Source organism: Ptychodera flava, chromosome 18, assembly GCF_041260155.1.
Source record: "Ptychodera flava strain L36383 chromosome 18, AS_Pfla_20210202, whole genome shotgun sequence".
Lineage (NCBI taxonomy): Eukaryota > Metazoa > Hemichordata > Enteropneusta > Ptychoderidae > Ptychodera > Ptychodera flava.
This window is the reverse complement of record NC_091945.1, coordinates 25,328,716-25,356,511: the sequence shown is the minus strand read 5'-3', so window position 1 is coordinate 25,356,511 and position 27,796 is coordinate 25,328,716. Positions and strand designations below refer to the sequence as shown.

General features: G+C 38.5%; 1 long non-coding RNA gene across 1 annotated transcript in view; it reads right to left on the bottom strand.

Moving 5' to 3' along the window:
* LOC139117240 (uncharacterized) overlaps positions 1–21,603 on the bottom strand; it is a 93,351-nt gene extending 71,748 nt beyond the window's left edge. The window contains exons 1-2 of the long non-coding RNA XR_011548481.1: positions 21,355–21,603; positions 6,871–7,146 (exon numbers count right to left, since the gene is read on the bottom strand). This is a non-coding gene — a long non-coding RNA (uncharacterized lncRNA). The remainder of the gene's footprint in view (positions 1–6,870; positions 7,147–21,354) is intronic.
* Between the last annotated feature and the right edge of the window lie 6,193 nt (positions 21,604–27,796).

Sequence of the window (27,796 nt, the reverse complement as noted above, 5' to 3'; positions counted from 1 at the left end):
CAAAGAATATGTGTTGAGCGTCCGCCTAAAAGGCATCCCTCACCCCTTGAAATAATGGAAACTTGGGATGTTTGTAAATCATTCTGAAAACTAATCTCATTGCGATTGTATCACTACTCCCTACCTACAACAAAATGGGCGAATCCAAAAAGTACATCAACTGGCTACTGTGCACTTGCTCTAAATAAATAGTGCGCTAATAGGAACTCAAATATTTCCGATATGCGTGGGCGACTTGACAGTTTTACGTGTACCGGTAATCATTCCAAGGGGAAATCATTATTTCATGAAGGCATGGATACTTCATTGCGCCAACATGTGGAACAATGCTGGTGGATTTCCTCCGGTCTGTGCTGGAAGTAAAGACGTAAACACCACAATACTATATATAGGGACGTGTCGGTGTTATCTCAGATGGGCAAGACAGCTGGTTGGAGCAGACCCTAATCAAGGTGTAAATTAGCATAATCATGGCATACTAATTAACGTTTCCCCATAAAATAATTTTGCATCAGACCGGACAGAATCTAGCGGCCACGCTTTCCATGTCCAGAATACAGCAAGAACTTTCGAATATAAAATTTTTACTAACTCCGATGACGCAATACTAAATGTCAACAAAATGTAAAATTGCATGCACCCGCTCAAGATTAGAGTTTTCATTTTTTTTCAATCTGCCAAATTGTACTTTTCCCAGTCGAAACAGCTCATTTTAACTTAAGCGCTGTGGTCGTCGCGCTGCGCATGCTCCTGAAGGGCTCCCCCTTGTTGACAACATTTCCGAGAATGTCGCATGAGGTAATGGGTTGATTATTATGTTTGCGATATTGCCGCTAATCTAACACGCAATAAAAGGTCAATTAATCTAGGTTAAATATTTGCTGAATATTGAACAGTAATTACACGCTGGATTGAGATCACATTTGATCATGATTTTCTTGAATCAGTTGAATGGGGCTCGCTCGAGCCATGGAGCTAAACACTTACCCGTACGCGTGTATATGCCAACAGACTATCAATGACCGGGCTCTGGTCTACGACATCGCTAGCAAGAACGAGAACTTTCATTTCAAGAGGCCCAACAGGAGTACAATTGACAAAAATGCAAGCTACAGAAATCTACAGCTCGCAGAGCAATGCCCGCTGCAGCAAGAAGCATCTGTTCCGTGGTCTGCATGAACGTCGGTGTCAAGAGAACCGGGTATATGGCGCGCTACACTCGGCTGTGGAGAATCCAACTCCACTACGAAGTTTACCCCGTTGGGGGGAGGGGGGGTTCAAACGAGAATTCCGAGTACAGGTATCAAGTCAAGCGAAGGACCTTTCATAGGTCTTCTTGTTATGTGGGGTTATCTCATTTGAAAGAGGATTCAGGCCTACCCGGCAATCAGGGAGGTACAACAACAAAGTTTGCGTAGCACCGGTAGGCCTACACTAGCTAGCCGTTGGATCTCTGCCATGACCGTGCACAGGATCTCTCAATACGTCCCTATGTGTAGCCGTGAAATTTTCCTGCCAAATGCAGCGCAAACCCGCTCGTTTTGTCTATTGTGTCCTGTCATTGGACTATTTCTTGCCACGTATTACTAGAAGAAGTAAGAAATGGTGATCAACAGTGGGTCGTGGGCCAAAGGGTCGTCGCGGGGCCGGTACGTTGTGCAGCTGGTTGTGGGACCGGATTCTCTTATATCCGTGTACGTCAACGCGGTGACCTTCTCCCTTATCGAAGCAACAGGACACGGGAGATGCTGTTGTCATGGTCTTGAATGTAATGTTTGTGTTAGGCATTGTGCTTGTTGCTGGTCTACATATATATATATATATATATATATATATATATATATATATATATATATATATATATATATATATATATATAATGTTGATCATTTTAGTGATGTATTTTTACTGTGCTGTACATAGCATTGTGTACAACCAGCGTGACCGCGCGCGATCAAACCCATCTGTTCACTGTGACTGCGTGCAGTAAACTCAGCGACATAATGTGCAGTGTCTCAATGTTCGTAGCCTTACATGAGTTTACAGACAGAAATACGCCACTGAAGTTCGTTTCCGATCGTAATATTTTACTATTGCGTGATGTTGACTCTTACAAAGGCGTTAACAAAGTGAGGGACCGCTCCCATCTCACTCCGATTGAAGTTGAGAAGACTTATGTTTACAAACATTTATGTTTATCAACAAAAAAATCGCGCACGCGCAGCGCGACGACCACTGCGCTTTTTAACTTAAGCGCTGTCGCACCTGTCCGCCTCTGTTTTACTGTGTCCACGTGTTTATTAATTTGTGACTTATGGTAGTCACACTTTCCAATGGGCCGTGTATTAGTATCATACGGTATTTGAATGGATGTGTGGTACAACGAAACTTTTAACTTTAGAAAACAAAGCCTGAAAAGAATGCTGTCGGAAAATGTTCATTGCGCCTTCCATACTACAGTGGATCATGAACTCCAGAAATGATCACCGCACGAAGGATCAGCAGCTTTGACTGGCGAGATCGGTCACATGCGCGTCTTCAGTAGACTCAGAGTGGTCAGTCGCTGACCGAAGGCGTTACCCGAGACATGCAGAGCGGAAATGTATCCGTTATCCGCGACGCTGGAGGATACAGATTTTAGTCGGTACGTGTTTACGATTGGTCGAAAAGTGTGAGTCCGAAATTCTGTGACACCACGTCTTTTGTGGCATATTTTCTTGGAGAGATTCTTCTCGGTAAAACAAACAAACAAACGAACATAAACAAACAAGCAAAAATTGAGTGGCAATTCATGTTTGTGGACAAGTTGATCCACGGTGATATCAGCTTCAGCGTCTGAAAACGTTCACCTTAACAATTTCGCGCCACTCATTCTATGATGACCACACCACGCACTGAGAAAACTGTTATTCTGCTCTGGGTCAGTTTTTGCCCTTGCGTCAGTCACAACGAAAAGGTGGAAGAAAGTTTGCGTTGCTTCGACTTTTCATTATAATAACTTTTATAATTACACAATCGACGAAAAGAAATTACCGGATTGACTCAATATCCCGTCATTAATCTCCAAATGTTTTGTCATATCTTTTCTTCTGAAACGATTGTGTTCGCTTGTGTTATCATGCTATGCGAAGATCAACGGACTTGAGACGATTCAGCGGTTACTTTTGAGACTCTGTATTTTCCTGCCTGTTTCAGGTCAAAAACAAAAATGTGCGTTCGTTGTAAATTTACATCTCTATAAATTATGATAGACTACCATAGTGATTCAGGTTTGTATGAACAGCCGATGAAGATTTGCTTGGTGTGCAAGCTTGAAAAAGTTCGGTGCACATTAAAGTAGAATGCACATCGTCGGAGCTAATAAATATTTACTGATCTATGATAAAGAATAACGTCATCATTGCGTACGCCTTTGCTCCCACAATGCAACAGGAGATCCCTTTGGAGCTCACTGAAAAGATTAGATAAACGTAGTGGACACCGATTGGTGTTTTCTTTAATCTGTCGCATGCGAACCCTCTGCGAATTGGTTGTATCTCAACTGAATCTTGTTAAATCTTTACATCAGCGAGGCATCAATACTGTGTAATTACGGAGGAGAAAGCGACCCGTCGCTAATTGATTGCCACCCGGCAACACCTCTCTGATATGAAGAGATGTGCCCTTATGTTCAATTAAGAAAGATGTCTTGGTGTTCTGTTACACGTTGCGTGCAGTGTCGTGACCAAAAACTTCCAAGCATCGTTTAATTACCGCGATGCAATGCCCTGGCTAATGCCCTCCTCACTTCAATTTCCATATCAAGTGAAAAAGTTTCTCCTATCGTAAAACATCAATGAGATTCTCTGACAGATAAGTCGTTACTCAAAACTGAATGCGATAGAAGTCGCATCTATGATTGCTTCTTTCATTCGTTCTGTAATAACAGTCCTCTGACGTTGCATGAACAATTACTCAATCGATGGGAAGATAGGTCTAGTCTGTCGGCCTCTACCTGAGGATCAAATTTCAATGATGACAGGCTAAACAAAGTTGAAACACTTTGAAAATTTATGAAGCTGTAAGCTAAGTGTATAAAACAATTCTGCTGGTCTAGCAATTTTATTGTTTTATTCACTTTTAAGGTAATGGTCTTTTTATACACAATATCACAGAGGAACATAGAGAGAGTCGCAACGGGTATTGTTTAAGGCGTGAAGCGGTTACGTAACCCATCCATGTTCGCCTCGCCTCAGGTTGCTCTCGCCTCTCTTTTCCGAAGAGTGCTGACCATGCATCCTTCGGTAATTTTCGGTAATTGTTAAGCGAAAGTATGTTCGGCAAAGTTTGTGTTGCTGTTATCGTGTGGTGCTGAGCGGAATTGACGTGCTGGCGAAAACGGGAGTGTTTTGAGCTTCAGGAAAGTGAGTTTTACCGTTTTAAAAATTCCTCTCATATTTTTATGAATATATAATGAGTGTGTTTGAACCAAATTTGAAAGTTTTTTATCGATACTGTCTGGTTTTACTCAATGGTTTACGGTCAGTCATACCGTCTTTTACACGTGCGTCAAGGAAGGACATGTTTATGAAACTGCTGGCGTGTTATGTTTTGATTGGCGTGAAGCAGCGTTTCTGGCCTGAGAGCTCACAAAGTAACTATGGTTGCTACGCGACTGGCAGTACGATGCCATCTCGTCGTATTTTTCGCATAATCTCGTGTAATTATCAACCACAAACAAAGCCTCCAAAAAGTTTAACACCTTGAAGCTCATTTTAATATGAAAAGCCAATACTCTACCGAGACGACCATGGAAGAAAAGGCATGCAAGCGTTGCCACTCTGTTCCTCTGTGACAATGTTTGCCATAATAATAACGCACAGCATCCGCTAATAGATAAATTTGCTGCGCATTCAGGAACATTCAACTCACTTTCTCACAGTTCATATATAAATTGCACGGATCGGATTATTTTGATCACAAGGGTTTGATTTTGTTTTTATTTTTGTTTTTGTTTTGTTTTGTTTTGTTCTTTCTCACACAGATCATACATGGGTCTTTACCTTAAGGTGGTATGCGCCTCGAAAGTGAACGGCTTAATCTTTTGCTCAAATTTTCCTCAAGGAATCTTTCGACTATATCCTCTTTCAAAATCACGAATGAAAATTGGGGGTCACCGCGCAAATATTGGTACTAGAGAAACAAATAACGCAAGATTTACCGATATCTGAAATTCAAAATGGCCGCCATCTCTGTGTTAACTCTATGGAGAAAAATTAAATTTTCGATTTTCGAAAAACTAAGACTGTGAAAATTTTTCTTACACCAAGAGCTTTTAAATAAGCCCCCACAAGTGATAGATCAGAAAAGAATTGTAAAAGTTTGAGAGTTCGAATATCTGTCCCCGAGGTGCGTTGTACCTTAATGATCCGTGAGGGTCGTGTCGTGAAGTGATAGCCCATATAGCGGTATTATGATATACATGCATGTACAGTAAAACAAAATTTAAACAGCAACACAATCGTCGCATCCGAATTTTCCAGAAGGCCAAACATAACACACTATACGTATTCTTTCCGTTGTGTTGGGCTTTCCGTTGAATCTAAACGTAACTCATTATCACAAATGTCATTGCGATTTGTCTTTACAAGGTTATTTTCGATTTTATCCGTCACTGTATTAGTTGACAGAAAACTGAGACGCGGTTGCTACGCCTAAACTAATAGGAAGACGTGAAATCTAATTTTTTGTCAATTATTGGATCCATCACAACTTTCCCATTTTAATCACTTCTATCATCGGTTTAAATTAAATGCCAGAGACGTATGTGTCATTAATTTTAATATCATCTCTCAATTATACCTTCCGCTTTGTCTACGGCTTGTGATAACAACTTTAATTTTACTCCACTAAATAAATACACCGTTGTAGAAACCTTACAATATGGTCCGTCATGATGTCTGTCTAAGCTCCCCATTTCCACAATACTTTTATTCTACCCCTTTTCACTGGACAGGTTCCATTTGAGAAAAGAGTTGTTATCATTCCCTACTCTATTCCATACGATCCTATTCATTACCCGAAAAGTACCGACAAGTGTAACCTCGGAGGAAATAGCTGCAAATGACAGGAAGAAATTGGAGACAGGTCGTCTGCATTTTCTGACTCTTACACCCAAATTTACCTCAAATTGTTCAGTATATCGACCATATCAGCTGCATATTTACACACATCCATCTCAAAAGTGGCCATTAGGAATATTTTAAACTTTATTCCTGGGGATACATCGTAAAATTTGCATTACATTGCGATATTTTCTTGAAAACTGCGCGTTGGTCTGCAACAGACCTAACGCGCGGACTCCATCATATCAAATTCGATGACTAACCTTGGTGCGGACAATAATAATGTACTCAAACCCCATGGCGTCTGTTTACACAGTCCTATCAACTGAAACATTATTAAGCGACATGATAATATTTAACATCAAGTCACACATTTATATTAGAATTCGCCGCCATAACGCCGCGATACGAAAACGCGCGATCTTTCAGCTACCTTTAGATACGATACGATATCGCTGTGCGTCAACTAATCAGCGTCCTCAAATTCGTAAATATTCTGCAACATCTCGTCTCCTGTCAGGGTCGTTGCTTCGCGTTTAACCATCATATAAATGAGCGCGGCTGTTTGCTTTCGTAGTTGTAGACCCATCGTCGATCACTCAGCCGGGTCAATCGACGCCCAAAAGCTCGCGCGAACAGTAATGCATCGTGTATCACCTTGTGGCTAATTCTGTCGAGACACAGGACAAAACCCACCACTCATCGTGAGTGGTGAAGCCAAAAAAACGGGACAATTGCAAAGGAATAATGATGAAAGCAGACTTACTGTAAGCAAAGGTTGCGGACAGCAAGAGCAGGATAAAGTGTAAACTAGGCGACGTCATTCTGTCGACTTCATGGGACAACTGCTTTCTGTATCGATACAGATTATGACTTCCTGATCCCATGTGACCACTAAAATCAGTCAGGTGGTACACGTTCCCAGTTCCCAGGATGCATTGCGATGGCTTGGGATCCAACGCGTCAACGCGGATTTTTTGTTGGGCTGCGGAGAGGTCTATCGGGACAACGATGTTATGCAGACGACGTTACGTACAATAATCTGAAAAAAAAACCGTAAAATCGCATTAAGGCGTGATATCAGGGCGGATAATCTTAACACTGCCGTACAGTCGTCCTCACAATCCGTAAACCGTGTAATTACAAAGCAGTTGCAACGTAGAAGGGTTGCAAAAGTCATAGAAAACGTTGAAATAAAAGGTAACGGTTTACAGAATGAGTCTTCAAGGGCTTGGATGATTAAAATAAAATGAATTAAAATAAAATGAATGAAATAAAATCAGTCAGGTGGTACACGTTCCCAGTTCCCAGGATGCATTGCGATGGCTTGGGATCCAACGCATCAACGCGGATTTTTTGTTGGGCTGCGGAGAGGTCTATCGGGACAACGATGTTATGCAGACGACGTTACGTACAATAATCTGAAAAAAGAACCGTAAAATCGCATTAAGGCGTGGTATCAGGGCGGATAATCTTATCACTGCCGTAGTCGTCCTCACAATCCGTAAACCGTGTAATTACAAAGCAGTTGCAACGTAGAAGGGTTGCAAAAGTCATAGAAAACGTTGAAAAGGTAACGGTTTTACAGAATGAGTCTTCAACGGCTTGGAAGAATTATTTTGTCGAGGACGTTTAATTACGCTGTCAAGCGCTGTGTAATATTGACCCGATTCATTCTAATTAATGGCGGGCATAAGCTTCGAACAATGTAAAATCAAGGATTGGTGATGTTTACTTTGGGAATAAATACATCGATAATGAATCAGATGACCTTCATATTTAAAAAAAAGAAATTCTAAGGAACATCAATGTCATTTGTATACGGTAAAAATATTGCTCATAATGTTTTCACTGTTAATGAGAAAGTCGTATCAACATATGCAGCACATATATAAAACACTGACTATTCTTGGAAACGTTCTGTGAATGCTGCAAAGTCAATTTGAATCTAGATGTCGATCATTTTTTGAAGTACCCAGTAAGTGTTTTTAAAGGTGTCACTTTGCCGTGCCCCTCCTTTCAGTGAACAACCACTGCAATTGATGGCGATGTTCAGTGGCAACAGTTATCTAATGATTGTGTCGCGGGGAAAGCCATTCTCCTGTATAAATCACCGAGTTGCCTGATTTCCAATCTGTTCAAATCAAGCGATAGCGCATAATATATGCGTGAATGTCGACCATATCGCCTTTTTTTCACACATTTAACCATTGCAGTGGCTTCAACAAGACAGTTACTTCAGAATTTGATATTGCATCGGCAAAAACTTAAATGTTGGAGCAGTATATCTACCCATGTGCCCCCCTCGGTATTTCTAGTGCAGTTGTTGTACAGTGCCTGCATCATTTCTTCCCAAGGACTAAACACGCCGAGCAATTAATCAACGGTAAAATATACAGTATTGTACTTTACTACGTCAGTGGCAATAAATACAACCGCGAGACTAAATTTTCATCACGTAATGGGCCTCGGTACTTGATAACGAAGACTTGACGATATACATTCTATCGCCATGTGACACCTACGGCAACTCATTTCAATCGTTCACGGGAAAATTGACTCATGCAATGTAATGATCCGGTAGAATTCCCGGACTCTTTTTTTTTTGGTTGCAAGGTGAGTATTGTAGCTGACTTGATTTTGTTCACTGAATGTACATATGTAGCTGCGAGGACCAAACCTGGTCGATAGAAACAGCAACAAAGAAATCATGATCCAGGTAATTGTATACCCATCGCCTAGACATGATAGGAGCGGATCTTTGTCATTTAAGTCACAAGCAACAGTAGAATGTCACAAAAGTCCACATCCCAAAGGCGCTCAGAGAAATATTTCTCGCCAATTATAATATTTTCCCATTCAGAACCTTCTGATATTACTGGATTGAAAGGGGTTCGTTCAATGGCTAGATCGAAAAGACTTCTTCTTGCTGTAATAGAGGGAAAAGAGCGATGTAATAAGGCAGAAGATACTGCCGAACGGGGACGATCGGGGAGACACGTACCCACAGATATTAGAACAGACCTAGCTGCATGATTTGCCGGCCTGACATCAATCAATGTGAGACTGAACAAATAGATGTGGGTCATGGCAACATGCAGAGAGCATCAAATAAGATACTTCGCGATTTTACACTTGTGCATGCCACTCTCGCGTCCGCGGTGGCGTCACATACACGGTGATCAACGGGAACGACACGATGATCGCGGTTTTAATCGAACCCGGCCTCGGATAAGGTCGCAGGAGGAATTACTTTCGAGAAACAAAATACCGAACATGCAATTTAGTTTAAGGTTCGCGGGAAGGTTGATGGATTGAAATGGATCGTAATCTAATGATGTGTTCACAAGCAATCGCAATGGTGAATTAATTAAGTGGTTGAATAATTACTTGTTTGACATTTAGGATACGGGGAAACGTCATTAAAATCTTCTCCATGATGAAAAATTTCGGCATCTGCATGATTGTGAGAACTGATGGTATCTTTTATGAATGGCGTTTACGTTCGCGGGATCCGAATGGAGATGTAGATCTACATTACAGTGGCCAACCTTCGCATCTCCCTTACAAGTTGATCTCCAGAATGCATGGTACGGACAGTAGCCTCTGAATCGTTCTGATTTTGCATGGTGACTTTCTACTCGGGGTCAATCAACCGCCTTGACATGCCTAGAAGTAAGTGACCCATATCAATATCCATGCTACTTTCTTCGACTTTAAGTCTTAGAGAAAAAACATGAGATAATGAGTCGCTAATATTTCTCCGAGTAAATTAATTTTTGAACGCCTGTGTCACTCGTTATGAGAGCAATATCGGTGATCTAGATTTTATTCTCGCCTACAAGGCAACGTGACACCCGAGTAAATGATTCCAAAGGTACATGCACCGAAATGATCCGAGGAAAGTGTCGGTAACGTTTGATCCTTGGGTCGTGTGTATTATCCTCTTTTTCAGTGTGCAGTAGTTGTGACGGTGAAAGATGAAAAGCTGCCGCAGTTGACGTAGAGGCTGTAAAGTCTTGTGAGGGGACAATATCTATAAGCTGACGATATCGATAGTTATGATGCAATTAGTAGCATGGGCATCGGAGTTAAACTGAATGAAAGAATTGAAGTTCATTCTGTATGAAACAACATGGCATTAATTTCATTTCTCGAACTCAAGATTGCTAGCATACACGGGTAGTTTTGATGTGTCGTTGGTTGTAATTATTGTTGTCGGGGTTTATTGACTTTTTCCAAAAATGCATATCCTGCATCATACAGTGGTTTTAAACACCTTCGAACTTGTATCATTTTGTGACAATGGAGTGCAAAGATGCACCGAACAAGTACACCAACCTAAAAGCATACGTATAGGTAGCCAACCAACATGGAAGTGATTCTGTGAGCGTTCTGAATTTTGTGTTTAAGTGACCTAACAAAACAAAGGCCTCAACCGTAGGGAAGATACAGAACACACGATGAACCTGTCTTGTTTGCCGTAATAAACAGGCCAACGCTGTCTCCATGTTATAAAAATATCAGTTTCTAATAAGCTTACTTTATCTTCAGCTCGTTAAAAATTTTGAGGAAGGGTTCACTTGATTTCGGCAATATTGTCATCGATATTGCATTTTCAGACGTCATCGTAGTGAGTTTAATAATCGTACATTATTGCACTTTTGAGCTAACATTGCCGGTTAAATGCCTAAACAAATAAAAGCGGTCGGTGTTTACAATCCTCTGCAACTTTAATGTTCCCTGCGTGCCATTGAAAGCGCGCTCCTTCATTTTAATTAAGGGAGTAAAAATATTTACAGGTGCCCCGTCGATTTGATTGCGTGCGCACGGCTGCTGTCGTCAACGGTGTGTCATATCCTAGCATTAGCGACGGCTTACTGTAAATGTTGCAGAATGCCATTCACAAGGCCGCCTTTAAATGACTGGCTGTGTTAAATGACCACTGCGTGAAGCCGAGAACGCAATGAATATCTGAACTGAAGTAGAAAGTGTCCGGATTGTAAGACGTGTCAACTGCGTCAGCTCGTTTCAACCTTCCTTAGATACCATACTTCCGAACTGATACCAGATGTCTGCCTTCCCATTTGACAATGCATCAATAAATGTAATAGGTCACCGAACCTGTACGGTGTTCAAAACACTGATAGCCATCTCAGACAACGCCAGACATAGCGAAACAGACATGGCATCGATAATAAAAGACAGACAACAAACAACGACAATGGAAATGCCAATCTGAAGAGTATATGGTAATGGATTTCTAGTAATTAAGTAACCGTGTTCCGTGATTCATTTACTTGACAACATTCATTGATCTTCATAAAGACTTCCACCTAAAATTGTCCCAATCTGTGGATTAAGGCTGCTTTCACAAAAATGGTTGGGGGGGGGCTGGAGGAATTGAGGGGGATTCGAAAATTTTGGGGTAGTAGAGGGGGACTTAAAAATTTTGCTCTGCCTGCAGGGGGGACTTGAAAATTTTTCGGTTCCCTTTTGTGTTTTAAATTTTCCAATTCCAATTTTTTGTAGGTAATTCAATGAAAAATGAATACCATTTTTATGTCATCCAATTGTTGTAATGCTAGTAATAATTTAACAAAATCTAGAACCATTTTGTCACATTTCATGACTTTTATCTCGAAATAATCTAAACGTGTGATTTGTACGCCGCGCCAAATGTTTCAAAATATTTATCATCATAGAGTAAAAATAAACTGTCAAATTTTCTTTCTAAAAAAAAGTCTTAAACGTGTGTGAATAATAAAAGAAAAAGTTCTTTCGTCCATATCATTGCATTTTGTTAATGTACATTTTCATAAAAATAGCACTCATTTGAAAATATGTGTCATTAAATATTTGAATGTGTCTGTACAGATAAAGATGACGTGCAACCATCTTACTCGATTGGAATAAAAATTCGATGGAATTACGGAAGAAAATAAACGAGAAAAGTATTATTGCAAAAAAGGGCAGAATGTTATGTAATGCTTAATTGTAAAATATTCTTTAAACCGTAATGATAAGATAAACTGTTTGCAAAAATTTGGAAATACCACACTCCCATACTTATGACGTACACTTACACCGTGTATTTGATATAAAGGTGCAATGAATGCTGATTATAAGGGAACCAGATATGAACTGAATATGCTCACGTGTTTTACACACAGCGCAGGTTCATTAATAGTAGTGCGCTTCACAGAACAATAAGATATATATGTTATCACTGTATGAAGCAGGTTTTTTTCAACATTGCACAGTACTCTCAGATTTTAATCACTAATTACAAAACTTTATCTAGTATGCAAATGAGCTGTTAATTAACTTGACACTGCTCAATGCTTCATGGGACAATTAGATATCCATCAGATCAACATTTGTAGCACGTTTCATTTAATTTAATGCTGTAATTTTAGAGTAATGTCACTAATTACAAAGTTCATTAAATATGCAAATAATCCCTAAATTAACTTGACACTATTCAATGATTCATAGCACAATTAAATATTTATCAAATCAATATCTGTAGCACGTTTCACAAAATTTGGTGCCGTAATTTCAGAGTTATATACCTAATTACAAAGTTTATTAAATATGCAAATGAACCCTTAATTAACTGTTTTCTACTAAATGCTTTACAACACAGTTAGATATCTGTCAGATCAGTATATGCAGCAGTTTTCATCACATTTGATGCAGTTATTTCGGAGTTATATGACTAATTATAAAACTTCATGAAATATGCAAATGAGCTAATTATTACCTTTACACTGTTCAATGCTTCTCAGTACAATTGGATATTTATCAGATCAACATCTGTAGCAAGTTTCATCAAATTTAACGCTGTAATTTTGGAGTAATATCACTAATTACAAAGTTTATTAAATATGCAAATAAACCCTTAATTAACTGCACACAAGTAAATGTTCTACACCACAATTAGATATCTGTCGGATCAGTATCTGCAGCAGATTTCATCACATTTGGTGCAGTTATTTTGGAGTTATATCACTAATTACAAAACTTCATAAAATATGCAAATGACCTCATAAAATATGCAAATGACCTATTTGTTAACTTGACACTGCCAAATGCTTCTCAGTACAATTAGATATTTATCAAAACAATATCTGTACCAAATTTCAAAGACTTGGGTGCCGTGATTTGAGAGTTATTTACCTAATTACAAATTTCATTAAATATGCAAATGAACCCTTAATTAATTTCACACTACAAAATGCTTTACACTACAGTTAGATAACAGTCGGATCAGTATCTGTAGCAGATTTCATCACGTTTGGTGAAGTTATATCGGAGTTATATGACTTATTACAAACCTTCATAAAATATGCAAATGACCTATTTATTAACTTGACACTGCCCAATGCTTCAAAGTATAATTAGATATATATCAGATCAATATTTGTTGCAAGTATCATCAAGTTTGGTACAGGAATTTCAGAGTTATCTCACTAATAACAAAAGTTCATTAAATATGCAAATGAGAAGGTAATTGACATGACACTCACAGTACCATCATAATGTTCTGAGATTGTCATGTGTGAAAAGTTTCATGAAATTTTGTGCAGTATTTCTTGATATATGTCTACTCTGTCATTACCGTCTCCATAGGGAAACCATTGTACGGAAAAAAACGATATTGCATAACTTCATTAATATGCAAGCCACACTAACTAAAATCTAATCAGTTCTTGCAAGTAGCATATGGTACCTGTGTACCAAATCTGACTTGAATCCGTTCAGGCGTTTTTGAGTTATCGTGTAAACAGACAGACAGACACACACACACACACACACACACTAACACACACACACACACACACACGGACAGACAGACAGACATCGCTATGACAATAGCCCACGTGTTTACACACGTGAGCTAAAAACGAAAAAAATTAAGCTCACACACAAAAATATTGAAATGATTAAAAACAAAACCACAAATAGTACTTGCACTACTATCAAAAAACAAACGAATCACCATCAGGTCTCACCTAAAAAAGAAGAGAATCACAATTGAAAAGTCGACCGAGATCGCGCCGGCGTTGAGGCTGTAAGAAACCAAAACGAGGTCAGCTTAGAAAAAACCAAAGCGAGGTTACAAAAAAAAAAGAGGTTACAAAAAAAAAAAAAAAAAAAAAAACTCAGTAGAAAAAAAAGAGGCCCGTTCGAGAAAAGAAAACAGAGTGGGACACCCCGCAGAAAAAGCCCAACATGAAAATTGAAGAATTGTCAACGTCATGATTGTTACAGTTTAATGCCAGAGGGTTTTGGATTATCACACTCGGATGTTGTGGACAAGATATTTGGGGTATTTCAGCGATAACTCTCATCTCCTAGTCTTCAATATCATCTCATGGACGTCCAAGTTACCGACACGTCCCAATGCATTCTATATTAAACAGTTACCAGTTTTGGTTAAAAGTTGACAAAACACTCGTGGTGGTTCGTGGGCTGCCAGCGGTCCCCTCGCTCCAATGTACACTCGAGATGGTAAGCCAGCGGCCGGCGGTCCCGTCACTAGTACAGTAGGCCTACACGCCCGCAACCAGCGACCCCCTCGCTGTAAAGTGTAGGGCCGCCTCTCCAAACACATAGACAGTCTGTGCCCAAACCCCAACAAAACAATGGTTAGCCGCTAGCCCACGGTCCGTTACGTGTGGTTCAATACACAGTGGCCGCCGTGTGGGTATGCATAGTAAAATTGCATACCAGGCAGCGCGCAGCGGCCTCGTTCTGCATGACAGGGCTGTGTGTTACCGGCGTGACACGGCGGTAACACACAGCCCTGCCGTCTGCCATGCAGAGCTAGCAGCGGCCGCTATGTATCGAACCACACACGTATCCCGTGGGTTTAGCCTCTAAACGGAGTGTGAAAAGGCAAAAATACTCGGGCTGAAACACTCCGTTTAAATTAGCTCTGGGTGGCAGGGCTAGGCTGTGAGTTACCGGCGTTATACGGCCAGGCCGTATAACGCCGGTAACTCACAGCCCTGCCACCCAGAGCTATGTATAGGCTACTGCACAAATATTGTAGCTCCATATATTGGACTGTGTGGATATAAAGATTTCTGCAATTGGGATCGACATGTCGTGTACATGTGCCAGTCTAGCCCTGCGAGTATAGTGAGAGTGTACAGTTGCGTTGCTCGTCTTGTCGAACACGGAAAACGATGGACGTTCTCTCAACACGCGGCAGATTTCTTCAAAACTATTCATTTTATCATGATTTGGGTGATCTTTGAGGATAGACGAGGAATTACCAAACAACGAGGTGGTTTATTATCATGGTATTTGAACCCGATGTATCGAACCACACGTATAAAACTGTGTAGAAATCATGTGGGCCAAACGTCGATGACAGTGCGGCTCGGTGGAAGGCCTGCAGTGGGCTCCCTGCCATACCGCACCTAAGGCATCGATATGTTCGCAGTGTTGCAATGAAGGGTCATGGATTGTACGTCTCGCTCGTGATCCGACCTGTGGACTGTCTGAAATTGGCTCAGTTAACTTGACTCTCTGGAACTATCACTGTTAACTTGGACGTTCTTTAGGTGATATTGCCCACTTCATTTCATCAAGTATGGCTTCAAGTAGAGCAGGGCCCAGCCAAACAGAGCTAGGTTTTCAAGATGTCACGTTATCACTGAAATGCTCAATTAATATTTCGTCAAACATTGGAGTATGTGGTGATCGGATTCCCCGCTGTTGGGGATTCATCGATCGAAGGAAACGTGAACCATGAGTTTTTTGAATAAAATAATTGTAATTTCGGGCTTGTTTTTTTTTTCTGTGGTGAGTGCTCGTTTTTTTTCTTTTTTTTTCTTTTTTTTTTTTTTTTTTTTTTTTTTTGCTGTAGCGAGTCCTCATTTGTTTTTTTCTTTCCACAGGCCCACGCATTTTTTTTGTATCTCTGTTCATGGCGTTTTTTATTTTTTTCGATTTTATTTTATTTATTTTTTGTAGATGAGATCCACTTTTGTCTAGAGCCATCACTGCCGAATTTTTTCTCCGATTTTCTCTCTTTACTGTCAAAGCGGCTGGTGATTCATATTATATTTTGATTATCTATAATACGTTTATTATGAGACGTAGTGCTTTTTAATTTTCTTAAGTACATAAATAATTTTATGTATGCACGACTTTTTTGTCTGATTCTTTTATAATGATTTTCTGTATGTGGTTCACATTTTTATTTTTTGTACTATTTTTTCCGAGTGGTAGTAGTGATTTTTAGTGATTTTCTTGTGAATTTTGTGGACGTACCACTGTATAACATATTTTTCTTTTTTTTTTTGTAAAATCAGCACTCATTGCACCTTTTACGCGAACTATAATACGTGACATGTCGATAAGTATGGATGTATAACTTTTTCAAATCGTTGAAAATTGTTTATTTCCTAATTACGCTTTAAAGATTTTTTCTCAAGTTAAAATGAAGTATTAAATGACATTTCTGTCTTTTGTTTTTTAATTATACTTTTCTTACTTATTTCCTTCCTAATGAGACCGAATTTTTATATCAATTGAGAAAGACAGTTTATTTTTGCACTGAATCGATAAATATTTTTGAAACATTTGGCGCGCCGTAGATTGTCATAAAAAAAAAAAACTTGAGCCCAGTAACAGGGCAGAAGCTGCAACTGTTGATGATTTTTGCAATATTTCTATGTAAAATTATGCAGTTTCTTGCTGTCTCCCTACAGCATTCTCAAACACACAGTGTTTAGTTTGTCGACAAAGTCTGTGTATATAAATATGTATTAGGTGGTAATTTATTAGAGTCTAGACTGATAGTCAGTTGTCAGTGATACAAATGCATGGTACACATACACAGGCTGTGATAGCAAACTGAATACTGGACAGTTCAACATACCGTAGGGAGTAGAACAAGAACGCAGTTGTATAAACTGAACAAAAATATTGTCAAAATTGTCAAAGTTAATACAGCTACTCCCTGCGGGTAGTGTCACTATCAGATACTACCCTGCTACTGCAGTGTCACTGTCACTGCATACGTGAGCAGTGATAGAGATAGCTCTGACTCTCATGTACATTGTAGTTGAAGAAGAGTTTGGGTCAAATGACGCTCATGACAGTATAACATACTTGTACCAAAGATTTAGGCCAGAGAGCAACACATGGAAAACCAGGAGACTTGAAAAGTTATCGGGGATTTTTGAATTCTGGCATATGAGAATAATCAAATATTAAAGAAAAAAGATACGGTAACCATGCTTGTTTTCTAAATTTTCAAATTCTTGTCATAAAATAATACAAAAGTAAAACTTTGAACAGTTAAGTAGACTTATTGAAAGAATATGTGACTCAATGGAATTATTTCTTTTTTAACAAAATTTGCCATTATTTCTGAGATTGAAACATTTATTTGATGGAATATTGTAACTTTCCAGTATCGCCAATTTTGAATAGCTTCTAATTCATATATGTCTAGTACTTTTGAAACAAATTTTGGTAGGTCACTGTGCTGAGTTTTTTTACAATATGGCAAGTAGCCAGAATTCACAATTTGCCTACTCTCTCATGATCGTCATTTTGTGTGCTCTTCGGCAGGAGCAATTGATCTGGCCAGAGTTGGTGTAACTCAAGTTGGCTTAGATTGATAAATCCAAAAAGTTAACTGATGCATTTAAAAATGAGTCAATTTAAGAACTTGCCTTAGGAATGTGACTTTACAAAGTACTAATAACAGGCAGTCTTGAACACCTGTGAGCGGAACGGCGAAATACGAGTTTATTTTTTTCTGCGCGCACATCCTTTATGAATATGTGGGTTTGTGATAGTTGGGGAACTTGAAAATGTTTGGTCATATAGAGGGGGTGCATTTGAATTTTTTAAGGGTATTGAGCCCCCCAAATCGTTATTTGTGAACACAGCCTAAGCTTGAGCCAATACTAATCGAACTTGACGAAGAGATATCCCTGTTACGTCGTTGCATTCGGATACGGGCGGACAATCAGGCTCTTGCTCTGCCACTGACGCTGCACAATTAGCTGCAAATCCTATTATCGGTAGAAATGGCCAAATAATTTGCTAGTCTGACGTGCCCACGTGTAGGCATTTCTAAATGTCAATGGTCGCCTTATTGACATGCTTCGATCAATCTATATCCTGCATCGGAGTCTACGTGGTCACTTTGCAGACTGCATGCCGAAATTCAACGAACGGATATGAACGAATTCGAGCATTTTACTGACACTGCTGTTTGATTTAAATCTTTTCTTTTTATAAATTTATCTGTAACAATAGTTCCCCAAACAAAGAATCAAGTCGCTTTGTTATGCTCCTTCTGTGTCATAAGTTTAATTAAAGGCACTAAGCTGCTGTCTTCTTAAAATCACCTATGAGCTCCCATAATATTGATCATAGTTTATTTAAGTGCCAAGTTGAATTAAAATTTTCATGTCAATGAGCTTTTCAGCCTGTGAGAAGAACTATCAAACATTACATAATTCTGGCAGAGACAGGAAATGATGCGGTCATTTTCTTTAAATTACTTGCCCCTGTTCGCTAATGGGATTGAATTTTTACAAAAATGTAAAAAAAAGTTGAGTTTCAGGACCCAGAATCGTATTGTCAACTTTTGATATCGAAACAACTTCAGAAAAAAATATGTCTAAGAAAGGTAAACTTGTCCTGTTCAAGAAACAGCGATATCGATATTGGAGCGCTTGAGGAGAATTCTGTTCTCTCATTGCGATCACGAAATCTAAATTTTTGGTTTAGCTCTGGGCATCTCCTCAATGGGCAGTTCGCATCGGTTTTTGTATACACGGAAATGCTTTCATCGATGTGGTGTCACCATTCACTCGATGGATATTGCAAAACCAATCGCTTTTAATGATGTAGATAGTGAAGTCAGATTACGTGAATGTCCACATTTTTAGAAACGGAAAATTACTGTTTTCCATGTTTGGAAATGCGCAAAGATGTCCTAACCTTTTGAACTCTGTCGATTTAATGAAGACAGATTTTCTCTGATCAGAACGTTACCCCATTAAAGGTATTCGGTCACCTGTTTCGTAATAGCCAATCATAGATTTTACGCGGGTGGCCGTTTTTTAAAGAGGGCGCCTCCACACGACCAGCTATGGCATACTTAGCAGCGTCGTCTGCATGTTCTTTGACGTATAAAATATGGAAGACCGACAGCTACAGGTGTTACGACTAGTACGCTAAACCCCGCGCCCTTTACCATATATGGAATATGCAAATTTACGGTGACCGTGTACCTTTTAAAGGGTACTGAGACATTGTTTCGAGGTCTTTTCCCTGTCCCGGTTTCAACCGAAAGGCTATTTGTGTAGTCGTGCCGTGTAAGATAACTCCGATAGGTCGATAATGGGTTACGTCACCCCTTCGCTCTTCCGGAAGGGAACGACCACAGCTTCTGTAAGCTTAGACGTCACTGATTGCCTACTATCTCCAATCGACAGAAACGAACAAAAAAGTCTAAATATGGCGATTTTGATAAATTAGAAGAAAACGCATCTGAGGTAAGATTTTTCGTAATAACAAATATTCAAAATTTAATATGTCATCATCACAGTCTTTAGATCAGTATGTAGGCAAAATATTTCGATGTTATAATTAGCTAAATGGAATGTCATCTGTCAATATTTGACCTATTTTTTGTCTCAGTACTATGTTTTATCGTTTGGAAAGGTATGGATGTTTAAATTACTCCGTTAAATTCTTTTGATTTACGAATGGTACTCTCCGGTTTGTTGTTTGTAGGTCTTCATTCTAACCTTTCAGCCCCATGTACATTCATCAGACGAATGATGATGACGCCACCGTCAGTTTATCGATAAAGGAAACCCTATACGCGTTAACCTTACAGATTTACAGTCCATCTTGGACGGCTGGACAAACAACATCTTCAGTCACGTGAGAGGTTATAATCGTACGTAACAACGGGCAAAACTTGAGAATTATCACTATGGCTACAGATTCGAGGAGTTCAACTCGAAATGGTTATGCAGTGACAATGACAGATAAAGAAACGAGTTTTATTCAGATTTAAATTGATTGATTAATTAATAGACGACCATTACATAGCACAGATTATAACTACATACGCAAAGGCTGTTTTGTTCACTGTGGTTAGCATTTCAGTTAGATTACAATCTCGGTAAACAGTCTTGAAAAGCAAACAATCCCGGCAGTACATCTTAAAATGGGTTTTAAAATCCATGAATTCGATTTGCTTTGTATTCATTTAAGGCAGAGGTGAAATACAATAACAAAGTATTTGAATTAAGTTTAAATTTAGCAGTTTAATTTCGGATAACCATGATGTGTGTGAGAGGCTAGGTTTGTGTTTGTTACACTAGTTCTGAAATCGTTATCAAATCTGCTAGAAGAAACGCCATCTACCGTCATAATAGTATAACATATATATGACACATTGATATATTGATATATATACAAGAATAACCGTCATCTACTGTCATATTAGTAGAATATATATATATATATATATATATATATATATATATATATATATATATATATATATATATGTTTTATCAATATGATGGTATAACGATAGATGAAGTTTATTCTTGCAGATTTGGTAACGATTTCAGAACTGGTGTAACAGTGTGTTCTAGGGGACCGAACAAAAGATCAGAGAGAGAGAGAGAGAGAGAGAGAGAGAGAGAGAGAGAGAGAGAGAGAGAGAGAGAGATTGTGCGTGTCTCATCCGATTTCTTAACATTTGCAGTGTAAAGCTAAAATCGGGAAGCTTACAAACAAAACTGAAGAGTTGACAATTGCAGCTGCTAACATTTATATGCCTCTGACTGGTACATACCGCTTGAATAGCTATTGAAAAATCATTTTCAATGCAACGTATAAAATTTCAAAGTATTATACACAATCTTTTCTTTTGAATGTCCTCGCATGTGAGGTGTAAGCAGATGGAATATTTGAAATGGTGATGCATGTTTCATGTTTGAAATGGCGTCCTAATCAATCAATCAATCAATCGGCAAGGTTTATACAACGCCAAAATCTACAAATAGTGTTTTGCTCTGTGACGTTCATTGGCTAAACCACTCTGTATGCTCCATAGAACACGTGCATTTTCAGTAACGGGGCCTAAAATTAGGGGCGACCGAGAAATACTAAGCTTATTACATGTACCAGATGTAATGCCAACAAAGGATGTTCTATAATTATCGCATTGAATTTTACTAACCTGAATTTGTCATCCGCACGATATAACTTCGCAAGATCAGTATGTGGATGAATAAAGACTTCTCCGAGATACCTTGCCGTCTGACTGGCACCGCATCGAGGCGATTAGGCGATATTTCACAGATTACAATGACACAGGCACAGATCAAATCGCAAAGCTTGAAGCCCATCTGCCAGCATTTGGAAGGGGACACACGGCGCACAACACTGCGCCGGTATTTCACAAACTGAACGGGCTGTATCTATGAGTGATATGTAAAATGGATGTCCGGAAGATCCCATTCTCATCAAAGGGAGGTCAAGGTGTTTATGACGAACAGGTACTTCGGGAAATTAGCTGGGTGAAGTATTGCGGATCTCAGGCATATTCCAGTCACCGTTCACCATGACGCTAGTTGTGTAATTGCTGCGTCACATGGCCGCTGCACATTTTGTTTAAATGCAACCGTAGCAAAGTACCTCTCAATAAAATAACATAAGGCGAAGAAACAAGTCAGGTTGGCTGATTTTCAAATAGTAAGCAAAACCTCTCTCTCTCTCTCTCTCTCTCTCTCTCTCTCTCTCTCTCTCTCTCTCTCATATAAATCTCTCTTTCATACATCATACATGCATACACATGCATAGATCCATCCATCCATCTATCCATCCATCCATCCGTACATACATACATACATACATACATACATACATACATACATACATACATACATACATACATACATACATACATACATACATACATACATACATACATACACACACACACATACATACATACATACATACATACATACATACATACATACATACATACATACATACATACATACATACATACATACATACATCCATACATACATACATACATACAATCACAATGATTCCATGGAAAAAGTTTAGTTACTGTCTGTCTTCTCCTTCTCTCTATTTTTTATACATTGCACAGATTCGGTTATTATTACTTAAATATTCTTAAGGTGTTAATTCGTGAACGTGTAGGGTTATCGACTAAGACGATATCGTTCCGGTAGAATACGCCTCGGGGACACCCTATAATTTTCACAGTGCTTTGCTTTTGTCACACTTCTGTAGGCTCATTTTAAGGTTATTGAATACATAAAATGTTCACAGTTCTCGTTTGTGACTATCAAAAACATACTTTCCCCATGGAGATAACAAAATAATAGCGGCCATTTTGGATTTCACATTTCGGTACACTTCAGGTTTTCTGTTCCTCAATCACCATATTCTGCTAAGTGACCCGTGATTCAAGATTAATAAAGAGAACAGAAATTTTTCTCGAAAAATACTGATAAGCAAAGTTAAAGTATTTGAGTTTACTACCTATTGACGTGCCCGTTGATGGAAACCTGTAGGTTTAACAATAACAAAAATCGACCTCGGTGATGTTTGCACATCGCCCACGTTACATTTCTTGTCTAGGGAGTACTGTAAATTTGCAATATCTGCTCAGTGTGAATGAGTTTTTTAAAGAACAATGAGAAATCTATAATTTAAAGATCACGAAACGTGTCTGGTTTCACGTACTTGCGAAGAAAGTTTGCCGTTTATCTCCATTGATGTAGGATTCGTGCGGCGCAAAATTAAAATATACGCATAACGGAACCTTTTATTTTTTCTGGTATTATCCTTCAAAAACAAAACTGCCAAACAGCGTAAAACTACGTCATGAATTTATGTAACGTAACGCAATGTGCACGTTCTTTTAACACATTATTCTCAGAACCAGTGAGTTTCTGAAGAAATGATGAGTGACGGTTACTGAACAGACTTAAAACTTGTTAGTCCCCACCGTAGGAAGTCAAGAACGAGAATTTATGGATCAGGTTTCGTGCGTGCGTCGGTCCGTCCGGGGCTGTTTCTCATGGTATGAGGACAAAACACTGTTGCATACCAGTGCACATCGATTTGTTTCATCATCGGCAGCCGTTTTGTGCGGAAAGCCAAATTTTACTTGTAACTTGAAAATTGTTGGTGTTGCAAACTGGTACATATCATAACCATGGAAAGATCTAGATCTAGATTAGATTTAAGCGGGTGTGGTCTGCAGAATGAAGGGTAATAAGCATAGTTAATGAACTTGTGTAATAGGGATTTCTCAAGAATAACTGAACCAACTTTGATGTAGGCCGCACTCAAAACGTTTGATTGGCATGATTTACAGATTATTAGCTTATTTGCATTTTTAATTAATTGTTTTACATCGGGCCATACATCAAAATTCAATGCACTGAACTTCATCAGACGTCTGTAACGCTGAACGTTTGATAAACGTGGCATACCGATTATTTTCTCATTTACATTATAAAAAAGAATTTCTCTAATTAGGTCATACATCAATATTGAAATCAAACCTCTGCTATTCATTTCTCATACTTTGGTCTATTTATGCTTTAAGTTTGATAAACGCAGTGCTATGATTATTACCTCTTTTGCATATTTAATGAATATCAGCAATGATGCCATCTATCGACCCTGAAGTCATCCATTTGGACATTTGAGATTTCTGAAATACATTGATGATACTAACATTTATATGCTGGCGATTTGTGAATACAATATAGCATTATTAGTTCATTGGCAGAGTTAATGACTTTGTGTAATTAAGCCACATATCAAAGTGAACATACTGAATTTTATCAAAATTCTGAGGTACACTGGTAATACCTACATTACGGTTTACTCGAGGTTTGATGAGTGTGATATACTATAATTTGGTCATTTGCATATTTAATCAATTTATGTATGTAGGCCAAATGTTAACCAGTGCCCTGACATGGATAGCCAGATTTCAGTCATTTTTTAAGCATGTACCTTTCGGAATGTGAGTTCAGGTATTAAGTCTGGATTGTATGGCTTTTGGTAACTGAAACTGACCCACAAGTTGTCGGTTGTACCACTTTAGATCTCTATAACAAGATGGTGTTACTATAAGTTTTTTTCTTCATAAGTAGTAACGTTCCGTTCACCCGATACTAATCGTTCTTTCATGGCGGAGTTGTATGTTTAACTCGCCTTGGCTGCTGAGAGGTACCTGGGGATCTTCAGTGTATTGACTACACGAGACGTTTAGAGTTCGTTGGTACTACATAGACTTTATTTCTCTGTAGACAAGCTTGACAGTTGCCATCCCCTAAGATACGCTTCTCCCATAGTCTAAATGTCTTTGGTCCGCTGTGTTCCTCTCTCTCTATTCCAATCTCCTCGAGCAACTCTCTGCTCGTTGTATGTTTAAGGATGGGATTTTAAACGTTATCTTTGAGGCGTGGCTTGGATCATACGATAGACATGAATTAAAGATAAAATAATACATCGAATCATAAACATCGGTGTCATAATTAATATTCAAACCTCACTGTGACACATGTTCTTGTTTTCGTCCTGACTTCCGTAAACATCCTCGTAAAACGGATTAGCCTTGTTGTGCGTTTGTCTCACATATGGTTTTTATGTATATCGACTCATAATTGAGATCTTGTTGTCTTAATTAACCATTTTACTGGTGTCGATGACCGCTAGGTTCATTAACCTTTGTCTGAGATAAAAATATCTCTATAACAAGATGGTAGTGTCTTGATGTTCCAGGTCTAAATTCTCATTCTACCCTTTCGCCTAGACATACAGTTGTACACAAGTTTGTTTTGTGATGTAATATGGCCATATGGCGGTCATTTTTCAATTATGTGTGTCTACAGCCATGCTCAGAAATTATAAAACCGATTCCAATTATACTCTGCACAGGAACGTAGTACCAGCAAGTAGAGATGCACATAAATTGTTTTATGTCAGTGATATAACTCTATATGGCCCTCCCTGGAAGAAATTTTGTATAAATTCGCCCTTGAGATCAAGTTCAATCACAAATCAAATCAAGTTGTATTTCGAACTATTATACTCCTGAATATTCAGTCGCCCGTGAACGTTAAGACTATTATGAGCATTCATACCTTGTACCGATTACACAACAAACACATGGCAACACTGTACACGTATGTTTTATGTCTAATCTCTCTCTCTCTCTCTCTCTCTCTCTCTCTCTCTCTCTCTCTCTCTCTCTCTGTATTTGTGTTTGAGTGAGTTGGTTTGAACAATGAACCTACACATGTAGGAGGAAGTGTTCTTGTCCGGGGTAACTATAAACTGGTTTGGACCAGTTCCACCACCTGTGTAGAGCTTAGCTAATGAGCCCCATTCATTTCAATTATCAAGCCTTTACTGTTGTTCAAAACACTTCTCATTATCTTTATTGAATATTTCTAATGCACAGTCATGCCTTTCTCCTTCCAGTTTCAGCCCTCGACTTTGTCCTGACAGTTTTTGTCAAATAATATGAACCTCATGTAAACGCTCTTGCAAAACCCGCCATACCAACTGAACATATGTTGTACCTGCAGTATAACTCTATGTATTGGGAGTTTGTGGAATAATACATTGTTTGATTATAAAAATCTTTGGTTGTAACTGCTCCAGTTACCATGGCTACTAGTTTAAAACATCCATTAAGAAATGGCTTTCCTGAGTTTCGCCTCTGTCTTGACTATTTTTTTCTTATACTATAAAAAAGACACAGTCAATCCACCCAAGACTGCTCAATCGCACTGTGTTCACAATTTTTTTGTCAGCCGTCGTGCTATAATATTATATCGTAGTTTTACCTCTGTGAAGTTTTATCCCAACGATCGATTAATAGTGATGTCATGAGATATTGATCATGTAATATCTACAATTATACGACCGACTGAACGTTATCTAGATATTCATGATAGGGTTAATCTTTTTATCTCTAATTAGTATTCATTGAAAGATTGAAACTGCGCTTATCAACAGATGAAAATCCCGTACGTTTTGATAATATTCAGGGTGAGGAACATAGCGAGGGTACGCGAGAGTTTAGAGCTTGATGTCTTTCATGGCGTTTCGCAGTTCAGAAATAACATATACATTCACTTAAAAGACTTTGTTATTCCTGATACTCTACTATGTTAGATTCCCTGTAATCTCGAAATGCAGCTTCTTCCCTACTGAGAAATGATTACAATGAAATTTATGACGACAACCGGGTGGGTCTTTTCCCGTCGCATTTTGCTCCTAAACATAATTTATTTCAGGAGGTCGATCTCATAACTTTCCTCTCGAAATATTTGTATGGCTATTTTAATTAAAATACAAATTTTGATGGAGAAAAGAATAGTTGTGTTTTATTGCATTTGTAGACGACCGTAAGCGGTCTCAAAACACACATGGACGCCATTAGAATGCAGTATAAACAAATAACTCTTGTTAAATATGAGAAAATTGCGTTAACATATTTTAATATTGTAGACAGCGTATCATTAAAAAACACAGGTATACACTTATATAAAATGGGATGCATTCTCGTTTACCTATCGGCCAAACAAAAAAAAATTTCTAACAAATTCGCAAAGTCCCGAGCAAATGCCCAAGGACATAGTAGTCCGGGGTCAATTGTCATTCCGTGTGTTTTTAGTGAAGATTTTTGCCAACCTAGCTCATCGATTTACTTCGTGGCCAAGTTTTTCAAAAAAATTGTTGGCATTTTTTCTGACAACTCTGAAGGTCATTTCAAGGTCATTTCCTTAAAATCGACAAAAATCGTTTTTTCTTAGCCATGAACAGACTTTATGGCCAGTTTGCAACCATATTACCTTTGGAAACATGCATTTTGATGTGAATTATTCCTTACAATCATTAACATTGAGGTTTTTTGAAAAAAAAACCCGGTTATTGTATTAAAAATATAGAACTACTTTACCAAAGGTCAATTGAAGGTCAGTATGAAATTTCTTTCTAATTTTCGTAGAAATGCCTTCCATATCTTAAAACATCACAATGATTATCTTGTATACAATTTCAGATTCATAAAACTTATACAACATTCTCAGGAAGTCAGATGTCTAACATTTCCTGTCAAAGGTCAATGACTTTTAATGCCATAATCTCTAATATGAAGAAAGTTTTGTTATAAAAGTAATACGATCACACAGCAACTTCAAAACTTTGATAACTCTGCATGAGTGACTTTCAAAAAACACCAAGATTTTCATGCTTTAAGTTGTTAATCATTATCAAAATCATCAACAAAAGTGTTACTTATAGGAGGTGAACAGTTCGGACAATAATTTTCATCAGCCTCACAGTGACACATTTCCGTACATGTGATGTCATTGCATTCGTCTTGCAAGAGCAGATATTTGTTTTGTATATATTTTGTTTACAAGAATATCTGATCAAATGCACGACTGCTTCAGGGAAAGGAGGAAGCATGCTTACTATGGTATGAATGTGTTTTCCTCCAGCTTCCATTGTTAGTTTGTTGGAGGTGGCAAGTCGGGTTAGGCAATCATCATTTTCCATATCATTGTTTGATAATGGACTCTGAGAATTGCTTCGATAAGACTGCC